This window comes from Rhinolophus sinicus, chromosome 17 (assembly GCF_057876585.1).
Source record: "Rhinolophus sinicus isolate RSI-liver-muscle chromosome 17, RSI-T2T, whole genome shotgun sequence".
Classification (NCBI taxonomy): Eukaryota; Metazoa; Chordata; class Mammalia; order Chiroptera; family Rhinolophidae; genus Rhinolophus; species Rhinolophus sinicus.
In genome coordinates this window covers 52,275,967-52,292,613 of record NC_142517.1, presented here as the reverse complement: position 1 = coordinate 52,292,613, position 16,647 = coordinate 52,275,967, and the positions used below count along the sequence as shown (strand labels likewise).

The 16,647-nt window shown below is 36.0% G+C and overlaps 1 protein-coding gene and 1 pseudogene across 14 annotated transcripts in view; one reads left to right on the top strand and one right to left on the bottom strand.

Moving 5' to 3' along the window:
* Positions 1-16,647, bottom strand: part of LPP (LIM domain containing preferred translocation partner in lipoma) — a 652,405-nt gene that overhangs the window by 64,849 nt on the left and 570,909 nt on the right. The window lies entirely within an intron of this gene.
* Positions 15,576-15,856, top strand: LOC109458439 (large ribosomal subunit protein eL37-like; annotated as a pseudogene).

Genomic DNA, 16,647 nt, shown 5'->3' with positions numbered 1-16,647 from the left:
AGACCTTTACAGAAAAAGACATGCCATCTAACTTGTGCTCAAGACTTTGTACAGGACTGCTCTCCTCCTAAAAAGTCTACCCTAGATTAAGGCTTACATTTTTCTATACGGGGATTTACTTTGGAGGAATTTCACACTGACATAAGAAAGAATTTCCTGTACATATGGTTCCCAATTTTAGACACAATGCATTCCTGGAAATTTTATAAAGCAGATAACCAGAGGGAAAGCTGTGATTGTGCCTGCTTCTTTCATTCAACAAACAACTACGTCATGCCCGCTATATCCCAGGCACAATGACAAGCTCTGCCCCGTCACATGGCCTAAAACATGACCTATGCATCAGAATGGGTAAGAACAGAAATAAGTGTTTATGAGGCTGTGTCAAATGAGTAAAGCAGCAGAGTGGTGAAAAGTGGGGATCTTTAGGACACTCTTTGGATCACTGGGTTTCAAACGTAATCATCTACTACTCACCCCAAACTGTGACAAATATGTTTTATGCCTGCCTTACTTTCCAAGCACACTATCAGCTTGGAAATTGTGAATATTTGCCATGTCCAACTTACATGACTCCTCCCATGGAATTTTCAGTGCTCTCATCAGTCTGCTGTTTCCTCTACCACTCTAGAGCCACTTCTGCCAGAGTTTGTCTCATACATTTCTGATGCTTTAAGCCTCCAAATTCAGGCTCACTTCTAGTCCAAGTAGATGATCAAAACTTTTTATATCAGAGAAGATGGTGTTCATATGCCACATTCCCCAGTATTTTTCCACGTCACCTCAAAGAGTCCCTGTTGTGATTTCATGACCTGCTGTAGCTGTCTCAGAGGCGGACGTGTACCAGTCATCTCCAAGATAATTGTCAATTAGTACGAACACTTTCAATGCCAAGGTTCAATGCTTCAGAACCCAGGGCAGTACAGTATTAAGTTTTAAGTCTTAGGAAGAACAGAAAATCGTCATTCCTTCAAATGTCAGAAAGAAATGAGGCAACAGGGAGCGCTTAGAGAGCACCTACTCTCCTTCCTGTGGAAGAAAGCCCACATAGGAATAAATCAATGTCAGTTAATAATTCCCAAGGTAAAAATTGGATTAATATGCCCCAAAAGTTGTTTAGGATATTTTTTGCAAACTTAATGTGTAAGAATAAAAGAATAAGTAAATCACGATGTAACTGTGTTTATAAATGTTACACAAGTATTAAGAATTGAGTTCTTAGAGAATATTTTTGGGATTATACGGGAAAATGTCCCTGGAAATAAAACTGATTGGAATAAAAACAAATAGATACGTATTATAATCAACTTATACATAAACATGCAAATATATGTCAAGTATATAAGCATAAATATATAAATTTATATAATATAAAAACATACAATCATATATAGTCACATATATGCTTGCAATTTTGTTAATAAAAGGAAAACTATTAGCAGGTTAGCTATTCCAAATTGCTTATAGTGATTAAACACTGAATTATGGGATTACAGGTGATTTTGAAATTTCCTTATCTTTTAAAAAATGTGTTTCTGTAAAAATGGTGGATAGCATAATGAAAAAGATTTAAACCAATAATTCTCAACATTGGAATCACCTAAAGAGCTTTAAGAAAACATGGGTGCCTGGACTCCACCTCGAGATATTCTGATTTGTGTGCTGCCCTGGTATCAGAACTTTAAAAGCATCCAGATAATTAATCCTAAGTTTTAGCTATAATTGAGAACCACTGTTTTTAAACTGTTTCTTTTAACCATATGCTTTATTTATTTTAAATATACATGTTCAAAAAATAATTTGACTTATATTATAATTAAAAGTCACATTTATTAGGATTGTTGCAACTAAAATCCAAAAAAAAAAAGAAAAAAATTAGAGACTACAGAGAGGAATGGAGGAGAGAACTGTACCAGAACCCTTTTAGGGGTTCAGTCTGTACAGTAAGATAGTTACTGTAGCGCAGTATTAACTTTAGGCTTGAGCTTCCTGGCAGCCAGGACAAAAAAGGAAACTTAACATGACATAAAAATAATTAATTTCTGTTAAAGAAGTTTAGGACTAAATTCTAAGACAAAATTATCTTGTATATATAAAATATTATACTGACATAGTGAAAAACAGCTTTAACATAGTTTCATAAAAAAATACAGAGACACCTTTTCTTATAGAAGTTTTTTATACTGATTTCTCATAATGGCCAAAGATAAAAAATAAAAGCAAAATGTAGTGTTAGATTTTAATTTTGTGAAAATATTTCAGTGGCAAACTGAGCTGTATGGTCTGGACTTGGATAATACTGTATATATTAAGAATAAAAAGGATTACTCAAGAACATTGAAAACTAAAATGTGTACCTTTTCCTTTGAACTTCCATATATCTGTAACACAGAAGTTAATTTCTCAGTTTAGTACTTTCTGATATGTAAATTGACCAGATTTAGAAAATTTAGGTTGAAATATGTTGCGGAGAGGAGTGTGGTATGGAGAAAGAAACACAAACGAAAAATGTAATAATTCACCCCAGCAAATATAAAAGTGGGTTTTTGAGCAACAATATTTGATATGAGCTTTGGAGAACTGCTTTCTACCTTTTATACCAATTAGCACACACAGGTTCACGAAGACATAAATAAAAAGACACGCATACACGTATACTTACTGTATTTTAGTAATAACTTCCAAAGTATATTTATAAACATTTGGCATGAAATTTTCAACTTGAGTCTCCTCTGGTCTTTAGTCAATTGCGCGCACACACACACAAGTTTACAGGGCAGCAAAACACACCAAGGAGGATATAGTAAAGAAGTTCTGAAGTGGAAATATTTTTGACCTTTAACATAGAAGCAATTGATTTATTGCTAACAGTACTTAATGTGATGGCTTTAGAAATGTGCTTACCACACTTCCTTGGGAGAATCTGCTAAAAACAAAACTGACCCCATTACACAACAGGGAAAATAACTCCAGAGTCTTGGGGAAGATGCATGAGTAGTTGAAGTCACAGACACTGTGTAACCTTTGGAAACCTCTAGTCTGCGTTAAGTTAGAGCAAAAGCTCCCTTTACAGATAATATGGCCATATAAACAAACAAATGTGTGTTTGTGTGTGTGTGTGTGTACAATTAAATACCTTTAGGCAGTTAAGTCAGGTTTGGGCATGCTACTCGAGTCCTCACAAACCTTCCTGTTGACCACCAGAGGTGAGTGCACCATTCAGGACCCTCCACGAACCAGCACTAAATTATCTTTCTACCTTTATTTACTACTTCTGCCCTTGGGCATTCCTGCTCCCCTGGCCGAATCATCACCACACATGTGTTGATATTTTCCACCTCTAATCCTGGGCTCAGGGTCTTCAATCTTTCCCCTCCTTTCCACCCAACATTACGTGTCCAAGACACTATTCAGTCTTTAAGATCCAGCTTCCACCTCCTCTACAAAGTATTCCCTGATGTCCTAGTTAGAATATATTCCTTTCTCACCCTATTTTATATTTCTATTATAACACCCTTCAAATTCAGCATTTATATGTTTATTTATTTATTGCTAGCTACATAGGCTTTCTTATTCCTCTTACAAACTTCCAGAGGACAGAGCCTTGTGGTATGGGTCTTCACAGCACCCTGCAGTGAGGCATACAATAGGTATTCAGTACATATTTTAAAAAATGTATTTAGCTTTCTAAGACCAGGCCAATCAAAGAGTGTCATACAGAAATAACAGAGATGGCAAAAATTTCATAAAGTATACACATACACAAATAACATGTGTTGCAACTCTTTAGAGACGAGGGAAAAGAAATCCTTAAATTATCATCAACTGAATTCTCACAATTATCAGACAATTATCCTCATGACAAATTATCTTCTCTTCCTACAACCCAAGCTGGGTTGAAAACAGATGCTGACCATGAAAATACAAGGCTGGGAAAGAAGTTGGCATGCATTATGTGTTTATAAGATGTCAGGAGCTTCACATTTATAATCCAATGGTAACACTACAAAGGAAAGACGTATCCCTGTATTTTTTATTTATTTTTTTTTTAATTTTTTAAAGAAACTGAGTCTCAGAAAGATCAAAGATTTGCCCAAGGCCACATTGTTAGAAAACAGTACATACCCTGGGTTGTACAACTACAAAATCTGTACTTTTTCCACTCCAGCAAATTGCCTCTCATATATACATAATTAATAATTTAGCTGAAGATTAAAAAGAGAGTGATTCTCATACTACCTTATCTTTTTTTTTTTTTTTCGGGGCTTTAGACTAACACCTGTCCAACTGACAGGAATGACAAAACCCTGGATATTGGTTAGAGACTTAAGGAAAGCAATAGCTCCGAGGGAAAACAGCAATAGAAACGATTACAACACTCAAAGAAAACGGAAATTATAAAATGGAGCATGTATATTTCTATCACCTATTAAATAGTTCTGTTAGATTACACACGTTCTATGTCATTAGTCACAAAAAGGCATCAGTAGATGTACTAGAAAAATGAAGAGAACATTGATTAGAAGTCATGAGATTTGGATCGCAGAACAGAAAACCATGAATTTGCTGTGGTATCTTGAGCAAGTCATTTTCTGCACTGGGTAGTTGTTTTTGTCCATTTGTTCAATAAAGCGGTTGATTACACATGTTCTCTCAGCCTGAGGCTACTAACTGATAGGCCTACAAGATCTCACTAACGATGAAAAGAGGTTCTGCTCAGGCCTGGACTCTGAACTTTATTTGATGTGCATTGGTTTATGATCCACACCACTTTCCTAAAAGCGTTTATTGCTCATTGAAGATACTAAGTTCAGAAGAAATTACAAAAATGTAAACTCGTAAAATACATGTCTGAGTCAGGCGAACCCTTTGCTGGTTTCCTCTGAAGTGAGCCCAGGCATCGAACTGTACTGTAGTATCTGTTTCTTCAACTTCAGGTTAGGGTTTGGAATTTCAGTTTGAGACGAACACAGGATCTGGTTTTCCATTTTTTGATTATGCTCGTATACAAAGTGACATCACAACGATTTTGAATTCAAGCAGAACTCCTCTCCATCCCACAGCCCACAAGAATTTTTACAGGGCTGGGTTTTTGTTTTGGGGTGAGGAGTGACAGTAGCAGCAAACATACTCGTAAAATCAAGAAGGTGTGATGTGCTGCAGAAAAGGGATAAACTGCCAGGAGCGGCAAGAATGGGAAAACCTAGCATCCTAATTGAAACAGCTGCAGAAGAGGCATGCAGTTTGTTATATTCATTTGTGTGTCTCATACTACAGAGCTAAGTGGTTTAGCAGCCCTTTTGAAATCTGAAAATGGGTTTCCCATTCATTGAGAGCTATACATTGACTCCAACTAGCTCTTGTTCAGAAAGTCACGTGGCAGTTCATTGCGCATTGTACAATGGAGTCTGCACCCGATTTTGAGAAAGCTCTGGGAAAACAGGGTAAGTGCTCCTGGAAGGATCTGTAGAACTGCACCAGCGTTTACTCCAACCCCAACACTCTGGAAGCCAGGGCCCACAACACAGGGTGTTCTTACAAACTATTACAGAAAATGAAGAGACGACAGAAAATGGACACGTTTGCCCTAAAAACTTTATGTTGGCTTCTGTAGTAGTTTATTTCAAACTTATTTGAAAACAGTCCTGTCTTTTCAAGGAGTCAAATTATCCCCTCTTGGTTATTTACAAGTGCCTGTTTCCATGCAAGAATCAAAAAGGCGAAAGAACACCAGGCACTGCTTACTTCTCACTGCTTAGTCCTGAGGGAGAAGAAAGAAGAGCAAAAGTAGCTTTTCCTCTATCAGGGAAGGGGTTGTTATCAATGTTTTATAAATAATTCAGATGATTGCAGTACCCCGCCCCACTGAGTGCTAAGCACTATGCTAAATTTTGATAAGATTTTCACAGTATTTAGGAACACAAGATTAGCTAGTATATATAACTCAGTTTTGGCTTCTCAAATACATTCAAATTCTGTTCACTCCCCAGCAAGTAAATACAAAACATTAATTTGTTTGGCAATGGCTCCAAATGGCACAGGATTTCAGAAGAGGGGTAGAGTAAATAAGAGGAAAGCTTTCGTTAATGTTGACTTTAATATATATGGAGAGAAGTACAAGCTCTGCCTGATTTAGGAGGTGGAACTGGAAGAGCAAGTCAGAAAAACTTGTCAGCAGATAAGAAGGAGGCATTTGTGCTGGCTTAGATAAAGAGAGTAAAAGGAATGACTATGAGGTACAAAAGTACCTGTGGAGAATTTTAGAGTTTATCAGTAATAGTATCTGATTTCTTATCGATTATATCATTTGAAGACAAGGTCAAAAATAGGCAGAAACTTTACTCAGTTAAAAAGAGAAAAACAACAAAACAAAACAAAACCCTAAAAACTCCTGTGGGCAGGATATATATTTTTCTTTTTTTTTTTTAAGTGAAATTTACTTTTGGATTCTCTCTAAACAGAATGCAAATAACGTAAGTGATCTATTGATGCGAAGACCTTTAGTAACCACATATGCTTCCCTGTGGCCTGTAGGAGCCTACCTGCAGCCCCCTATTGGCTTGAGGCAGAGACAACAGCTAGTCTACCCTGAACAGTTGCCAAGGGAACAGCCAGCGTTTTATGACATTATGGTTGGATTACGGGGAAATAGACTGGCCTGTAACAATGCCAGGAGAAGACTAGCTGCTTGGAAAATCACGATGATTAACCAGTTTTCTTTCAAAACATGCACACAACAACAGAAAATTCAAACCAACGCATTTGACCATGAAAACAATAGCTTTTTCAACAAATCCACTGTGGAGTCCTCGCTTAAACATAAAAGTCAATTACTGCTTCTTCGTTTTTTATTTTTTAAAGCAGTTAGAATTCCTTGTTATTCTTGTCTCATTCAGAGATATAATCTTAAACCCAGACTTACTTTATTTTAACCAACATCAGCCAGAAAGGAAACAAGGTTGTCGAAGTGCTTTAATAACAAACCTATACCTGGCTTTATAGTCCTTGAACACCCTGACTCTCTTCACAAAATACCCTTGGGAATAGATGTAAAGTCTAATTATGCCTGTATCACATCAGTGTGTTTATGGAAATGCCACAAAAAGTTCCAGGTGGCCTAGGACTGCCCTGAATACAAGGGATAGGCTTGGATTTGGAACTAACTCCAAATGGCATAACAAAGCTTCGTTACCCATATGGTAGATATCAGCGTGAAGGGTTAGGGGCAATAATTCTAGTCCATTGAATAAGTACTCATCCAGCGCCTGGATCTTTGTAGATGTTTAACACATGTTGGCTGAAGATAATGACAACTAGTATCTATTAAAGCTCTTACTATGTGTGAAGCACTGAGTTGACTGCTTGGCATGTGTTTTCTCATTTAATCGTCACAATTACCGAAAGGGAGGAAGATACATTATCATTGTCCCCATTTCACAGATACGGGCACCAAAGCTTGGAGAGGGGGTAGAGTAATGTTCCCAATACGCCACACAGCTCATGAACAAGGAAATCTGTCTTCTGAGGCCTGCCTCTAAGGCAGAGACTAAAGCAATGCAAACCTACCTGCCACAGTGGGTGACAGATGAACCACACATTGTTCCTGTCATCTAAGAGCTTACAAAATAGTCTGCATTTAAGTGCATATGTGTGTGTACACGTGCGCATGAAAACGAAAGAGGGGTGGAGAATAACACACGTGTGCAGGCAACTCTCATTCAAGCCAGAACAAATCTGATACAGCAAGACAGGAAATAAGAATTCGGGGAACAACAAAGAATAATTCTAATCCCACTTGACCTGGAGGAAGCCATTTAATTTATTGGAAGGGGAAAATATGGAGTCCAGGTGAGGAGGCAGTTGAGTGGAATTTCAATTACTAGAAGTGAATAAAAAGATGAATCCTCTAGCCCAGAGCCACTGCCACGAGTGTGGACTATAATACTGTGAGGGTATAAAAAGAAAGGGGGAGGGAAGATTATAAATTTACTCCTAGGGTACTAATGATCTCCACGTCTACTTCTGAATTGAGTCAGTGCCATATGAATCATAGTGGTGAAGTGAGGTTGTAAAATTGCTCCCAAGCTGACTCCTTATTGTGGCTTGTCTTCTCAGTTACTATCTCGGTGCATATTTTGGAGCAACCTTCTCATCTATTCAATGAGAGAGCTAAACAAGATGATCTCTCAACTAAGGGCCCCTTAGCATTTCCTAAGGTGATATTGGGATGCACTGTTCATAATAAATAAGTGTTTGTTAACCAAATTCCCTTGGTTAACTAATTCCTATAAAATAAGCTAGATTTTGCCCAAGAGAGTCCTTGAACTCTGAAATAGCATGAACCTTGTGGAGCTCGGCAGTTCCAAGGGGCAGAATGTAGCCTTTGTGTGTTATCTAGTATTACATGGCTGTGAGCTTAAAAATACAACTAGAAAACAGCCTAGAACTCACCTGACACATAGTAGGCACCTCGTGTTATACTGAATGAACAAATGGGTACTGATTAAAAATGCATGTTCTGAAGGCATTACTTAGAATTAAATTTTACTGTTACCCACTAGCCTTTTAACTTAACAGTAACCTACTTTTCTCTTTCACTATCAAGTAAACGATCATAATAATGATACTGACTTAATAGATCACTGGTACAATTAAATAAGATCAAGCACACAAAGTACGCAACAGAAAAACTAGCACAGAATAAAGCATGCATTAAGTGATATTACCAAAGAATTCAGAGGGACATGCATGATTGAATAAATGAGTGTTGGTGTTACCGCAATTAAATAACCAAGGAATTTTTAATCTCAGTAGAGACTAGAAAATTCATGAATATGAGACTATATGCAGCATATAATTTCTTTTGCTCAAAGACCATATTTTAATCCAATTCATGAATTCTGTTTATATCTGTGTGGCACAAGTCTGTAAGCTCTAAATGTTACATCTGTTACCAGGACTGGCTCTAGAAATGGAGGGAAACAATAGAAAACTTCACACTGATACAGAAGCTATGTTTTGTTCATGATCACCCATCAATTTCCTATTCATTTGGGTTTATTTGCCTCCCCTTATTCTGCCCTCACTGACTGATACTTTAATTTAATGAGAGAACATAAAGAACATAAAGAGAAGTATAAATTTTTCTCTTGATTCAAACTTGTGCCTATAACATTAGATGTCTGGAGTAAAATTTATTAGCTGTAATATACAAAAATAGTAAAATATAATTAACTTCCAGGGTGGAGGGAATATTAAAAATTACGAATGTAAAAGGAAAAAAAAATGTCACTCTGGGGTTCATCACTTTAATTATTTATAATCACATCTATAAAAAACACAATAATCTACCTCATCAGTGAACATTTTGGAAACGACTTGGTTTTTTAAATATAATCTTAAAAATCCTCAATATGCACAAGAGAAAGGGAAAAATAAACACAGATGCAAAAGAAACAAACTAAATTGTGCTTTTTTTTTTTTGGTCTTCCTAATAATCTTTGCAAATTCCTTTAAAGTACGCATTTAGATCTTTTTATGTTCTGATTATATTCACCATTAAAACACTGGGCAAAATCCACCACAGCTACCATTGTGGAATTGGAGGTTTATGCTATCTGCAAGAAGCTTTCAGAAGCTCTGGTTGCACGAAGAATGCTGTCTGCCCACTGGCAGTGCAAGAACCAATGAAAGGAACTGGGAAGTATTATAAAGAAGGATTTTGTGGCTGAAACACAGAGAGGAAAAAGACAGTAACCATAATTCTCCAGATTTTACTTTATTCCCTGTTGCCCAGATTATCATCTGTCTAAGCTACTCTTGATTTTGAAAAACAAACATATTTACAAAATAGTTAGAAACTTGCTCACCCTTGCCCTTGAACAGGTCAGAAGAAATATAAAGGAATGGGAATTTTTTTTCGTTATTTTCACAAAGACCCACAAAGTACACCACACAAAGTTTCACGAAGAGTGAAGAGATGAGTAAGATAATGTTCCACCACTAAGAGCTTTGAGTATAGTGTGTGTTGGGGGAGAGGGTTCAACAAGTATATATCTCTCAGCAGAGTGCAAACCTGGCAAGTCCTCTCTCTGGCTTCATCTTTCCCATCTGTAAGTGAGAGTTCTGGAACACGTGACCCCTACGGCTCCGCCATTCCTTAATATGTGAGTCAAAGATTATTTCTTCCAGGGCAAAAGACCCAGATATCCTCCCTGATTTCTATAAAATCAGGACATATGTTTCTTTCCTGGCATAATGACTCTAAGTTCTATGAAATCTCTGAAGATGACTCCAAGATAAAATTTCTGTAGGACGTTGATGATGATAATGATGGCAACTAGCATTTCTTGAGCTATTAAGATAGGCGTGGCAGTGCATTATTTAATTTATGTTAATATTAAGATTATTTACATTTTTAGAGTAAGGAAGACTGATTTTTACCAGCTAGGATAGGCAGAACTAGAACTCAAGCCCAAATCTCCAGATTCCAGTTCTTAGCTGATATATACATGACTACACTTCAAAATGAAGGAGAATTAACCATTTCAGGCCAACAAAAATAGAGAGGGTATTAATTTCCAGCAGACCTACACTGCAAGACATTTTAGAGGAAATTCTTTCAGCAGAAGGAATATGATACCAGACAGAAACCTGGATTTACGCACATAAAAGGGAGAGTTCTGGAAAAGACTAAATAAATAAACTTTTCATATTTTTAATTGCTCTAAAAACTGTCTAAAACAAAATCTGCAGCAATATGTTGTGTGTTTATAGCATATCTACAAGTAAAAAGAATGACAAGGGCACAAAGGATAGCAAAGGGATTGGGAGTATACTATTATAATGTCTTGCTACTGTGCATATAATGATATAATATTATTTGAAGGCAGACTCTGATTAACTAAAAATGTATTTTTCAAATCAAAGGGCAACACTAACATTAAAATCAGGAGTATAAATGACAAACATAATATGGTGAAAAATACACAATCTAAAGAAAAGCAGAAAAAAGGATAGAAAAATTTTAAAAAGCTAACAAGATGATGAATATTAACCCAACTATATCAGTAATCTATAATTACAGTCATGGGTTTCAAAAACCCTCTCTCAGTAACTGGGTAAGCAGATGAAAGCCAGTGAAAATAGAGAAAGTTGAACAATATTCTCAGTGAACTTAACCTAATTGACACTTAACACAACACTCAACAACAGAATACAAATACTTTCGAAATGCATGGAACATTCACAAAGATAGACCATAGCCTGGGACATAAAACAGACCTTAACAAATTTAAAAGAATTGAAGTAATACAGAATACTATGTTCACATATCATAAGGAAACAAACTAGATGCCATTAACAGAAAGGGATGAAAAATGAATCCAAGTATTTGTAAATTAAACAATATACTTCTAAATAACCCATGGGTTAAAAAGAAATCACAAGAGAAATTAGAAAATACCTTGAATGAAAATCAAAGCACAACATATCAAAATTTATAGGATGGAGATAAAGCAGGGCTTACTAATTAAATGTTCATATTAGAAAAGACAAAAGACTTCAAATCGATGATTGAATCTTTAACTTTGAAGAAACAGAGAAGAGCAAATAAAACCCAAGGCAAGCAAGAAGAATGAAATAATAGAGCAGAAATCAATGAAATAGAGAGCAGAGAAACAATAGAGAAATCTATGACAACAAAAGCTAATTCTTTTGAGAAAAAAATAAAATTGATAAACTCTATCCAGACTGATCAGGAAAAAAATTAGATAAGACATAAATCATAAATATCATGCATGAAAGGTGGAACAATACCTCAGTACCTACAGACATAAAATGATAAAGGAATACTGTAAACCACCATGGTGCCTACAAATGCAGCCATTTAAATTAAATAGACCAATTTCTTGAGAGATGTAAACTGCTAAAGTTCACTTAAGAATAAATTAAATTTGCAGATAAAAGCCTTGTAACAAAGAAAATTCCAGGTCCAGATGGCTTTACCAGCAAAGTCTGCCAAACATTTAAAGAGTAATATCAATCCCCACAAATTCTTCCAGAATATAAGCAAGGAGGGAACACTTGTCAATACCTTTTATGAGGTTAGCATTACCCTGACACCAAATCCAGACAAAGAGACATTACAAAAAAGAAAACTACAGTTGAACTTTGAATAATGCAGCGATTAGGGATTCTGACCCCCTCCACTTTCCACACTGTCGAAATTCTGCATATAACTTTTGGCTCTCCAAAAACTTCAGTCCTCCTTCAGTATCCACAGGAATTGGTTCCAGGACTCCGTCCTCTGCCCCATAGCAAAATCCGCATATGCTCAAGTGTCTTCTATAGAATGATGTAGAACAATGCATACAGTTGGTCCTCTGCATCCCACTGCAAATTGAAAGTACTGTTTTTGATCCACAGGTGGGTGAATCTGCAGATGTGATTCCCAGGGATACAGAGGAGGGATGACTGTATATTTATTGGAAAAAAAAAATCACATATAAGCGGACCCATGCAGTTCAAACCTGTGTTGTTCAAGGGTCAACTGTATACATCAACATCCCTCATGAATATAGATGCAAAAATCCTCAACAAACTACTTGCAAATTAAGTCCAACAATATATAAAATGATTAGTACAACATGACCAAGGGAAGGGTTATCTTGGGAATACAAGGCTGATACAGAATTATAAAAATCAATGCCATTCACCATGCTAATAGGCTATAGAAGAAAAATATCATTGCTATATCAACTGAAGAAGAAAGTCATTTGACAAAATTAAATACTCTTTCATGATTAAAACTTTCATAAAACTAGGAATAGCAGGAGACTTACTCAACTTGATAAAAAAATTGTACAATAACCCTACATCTCACATTATATTTAATGGCAAAAGACTCAATTCTTTTCCCTAAGACTGAGAAAAAAACAATAATGTTCACTGTCACTACTTCTATTCAACATTGCACTGGAGGACCTAGACAGTGCAATAGGACAAGAAACAAAAATGGCATAGATTTGCACGAAAGAAATGCAACTGTTTCTACTCACAGAAAATATGACTTTTTCCATTAACCAACCCTCCATGTTGGAAAAGAAGCTCTTAGGATAAATTACTTTAATAAGGTTACAAGATACAGGGTCAATATACAAAAAACAAACAAATAAAAAAACACACACTCATCGGGTTTCTCTATGACTGCCATTTAATAGTCTTTTCCCTTGTGACTCAGGTCTTCATATATAAAATAACCTTCAACTAGACCATTTTGGTTCCTTGCTTAGAAGAAAGTGTTACTTTGATGTTTGTTAGGTTGAATTTAGTTGGTTTAATATTTTATACTTAAGATTAAAAGAATAAGTAATTTGCATTTCTGTCATTAATTCTGTAAATTGAGATTAAGTTAAACCTCACATAATATAATAAGATGCTCTTTAAATGGATCCTTAAAAAGGACCTACAAGGGTTTGAAAAGATCAGTGTTCTTTTCCCAAAATTACCTCTCTGATATTATCTCCAACTACTCCCCAGTTTGCTCACTTATTCCTGGTTTCTCTGGCCTCCCTGATATTCCTCCAACACTGAAGGCACACTCCTGATGTAGTCTTTAGCACGTGGCATCCTGCCTCACATTTTCAACTTACCCCTCCAAGATCACCTGCTGGAGGAAGTCTACGTGACCACCCAATTAAAAATTGCAACCTCCATGTGTATTGCACTCTTGGTTCCTCTTACTGTGCTACTCTTCTTTCCATTGCATATATCACTTTCAAATATGCCACATAATTTACTTTTATGTTAGGTTTACTGTTTGTTGTATGTCTTTTCTTGCTAGAATGTCAGCACCAAAAGGCAGGGATTTCTGCTGTTTTATTCTCTGATGTATCCAAAGACCATGGAATATCTGCTGAAAGAACTGAATGAATAATTGTGAAATGACTCTAGATAAGCAGAATTTTTTTTTAAAGGAATAAAGGAGATTTTTGAATACGCAAGAGTAAATTATCTTGTATTATAAATATCCACCACTTTTCCATTTAAAAAAATCTTTTTTGAATAAGTCTTTGAATAAACATGTTATAAGTCTTATTTAATGATTCAACTGGTGCAAAAAAGTCCTGTAGATGACTGCAGAAATTAGGCCCTTCTTAAAAGAACACATAGAGAGAAGCATTCAAAAGAATGCCCTCAGGCTATTACCTTGGTATTTAGAGTTATTACTTCACTCGTATTTCATAGAGAATGAAAGAATGAGAGCCACAGCTACATTCTTTTATTTTTTTCCTTTCAAATCTAAAAAAAAAAAGGAAACTGGGAAAAACATCAAGCCCATTTCAGAGGAGACCAGAGCTACAATATCAATGCTGGTCTACATGATATGGGGATATGCTAAAAACAAAACACATTTGATTACCATAATGACTGTTCAAACTAGCAATTCTACTTTTAAAACACAATAAAGGCAACAGATACTTGGATTGTTCTTTACATTTTTAGAAGATGCTTTGTTATTCACAAACGGTGAGTATATTCGTTATACCACCAACTCTTCCCTAGTCAACATGACAATGCATGCCTTAGTATTTTCCTTGAAAGAGAGAAGAAAGAAGGGAGATTCAAAGATGTATAAAGATCTGCCCAAGATTAACCAACAAAGAATGGCAGAGTGGGGAAGAGTATATTGCACTAAGAATCAAGACACTACTGATCTGGGTGCCACTCCGTTATTAATTAGCTGAGCACCTGCAAAGGTTTACTCTCCACTTACAGAATTGAAAGCTTGGCCCAAAAAGCTACTAACAACTGTGGGCAGCCGATTCCTGCTGGACCTTGAGTTAGCAGAGTCCTCAAATGAATGCATCATCTATAGACTAAATAAAATAATGGATATAAACAAAGAAATAATCATCAAAATAACAATAAGTAAGCCCTAAGCATTAGCGATAGATATATCATACTTCTAGTTTCAAATATATGTTCAAGTTATTGTAAAGAATAAAACACATATTAGTATTAAGGTATAGAATTTGTAAAAGCTGTCAGCATTTTATATATGTCAATATATATTGACAGTATAGTTTGATACAGGTGTATGAAATAAAATAGGAACTTAACATTTCATCTCTCAGGGCTCTTTCAATTTGAAAATGCTAAATTGCAGAGACTGAGACAGATCACTTTATGACAAATCTAGGGCTCTTTCTCCCATAGCATTGTGGTTTTTTTTGGACATCTTTTTATCTCCAGGAGCCTTTATTTAGTCAAGCCCAAAGCCCAACATGAAATATGGGTTAAAAATGGGCTGCCATTTTTTTGAACGGTGTTTGTGTGTGGCTAGAGTAAAGAATGGGAGGTAGAGTCCTGGAGATCTCTGCCAACCAGGCCTCTTCTCCCCACTCAGAGCCTTCACCAAGGAACCCACAGGGTTCTATGGAGCAGTTTCAAAATAACCACTGACAAAAGGTAGAACATAAATTCCAATACAGTAATAAGAAAAACATGAATAACCCCATCAATGAAATGGACAAAGGTGCTCTTTAGTCTCGGCCATGAAACACAATGACTAAATGAACTCATTCGGAAAGCGTCACAATAAGATGCACATATTATGCCACCGCTGTGGCTCTAAGTCCTACCACCTTCATAAGTCTACCTGTGGCAAAGATGGTGACCCTGCCAAGCAAAAGAGAAAGTATAACTGATGGTAAAGGCTAAAACACGAAATACCACTGGGACTAGTCAAATGAGGCACTTAAAAATTGTACACCACAGATTCAGGCAGGGATTCCATGAAGGAAAAACACCTAAACCCAAGAGTGCAGCTGTTGCAGCATCCAGTTCATCTTAATGATTGCAACGATTAGTCGCACAATAAATTTTCTGATTTAAAAAGAAAAAAAAGAGAAATGAACTAAGGATATAAATAGGCAAGTGGCTACTAAGCATATGAAATGATGCTAAACCTACTAAAAATTATAAAAAAGCAAAAGAAAACGAGATCCTATTTTTAGACAACCTTTTTCCTATTTTCAGACAATCTTTTTGGCAGAAATTGAAAAGGTGAACATGTTCAAAGTTAGTAGGAGTGTGTGGCATTAGATAGTCTTACCTTTGAGAAGAATGAACTGTTACCCCCCTTTTTGAAGGGCTATTTCAGTAGGTATCAAAATAAAATGGTAATGACCATACATTTTTGACTCAGCAAGCTCATTCTAAAAATCTATCATACAGAAGTTCTCAAAATTGCATAAGGATAATTGCATAAAGATGCTTGCTTTTAATGGAAAAAAGAAAGAAAGAAAGAAAGAAAGAAAGAAAGAAAGAAAGAAAGAAAGAAAGAAAGAAAGAAAGAAAGAAAAAAAGAAAGAAAGAAAGACTGTAAATACCCACCGGCGGAGAAATGACTATTATGGTTCATGCATCCTATAGAATACTATAGCATCATTAAAAAGACAAAGGTAAACCCATATGTCCTGTTATTTACAGAAAGATGCCAAACATACCCTGTCTGGGCTGGGGGAGGGGGTGTGAGGAAGCAACATGCAGAACAATATGTATACTACTGTCTATGTGTATACATATGCAAATATATGTGTTTATATTGCATTAAATTTCTGGATAATGGAATTAGATACAAAG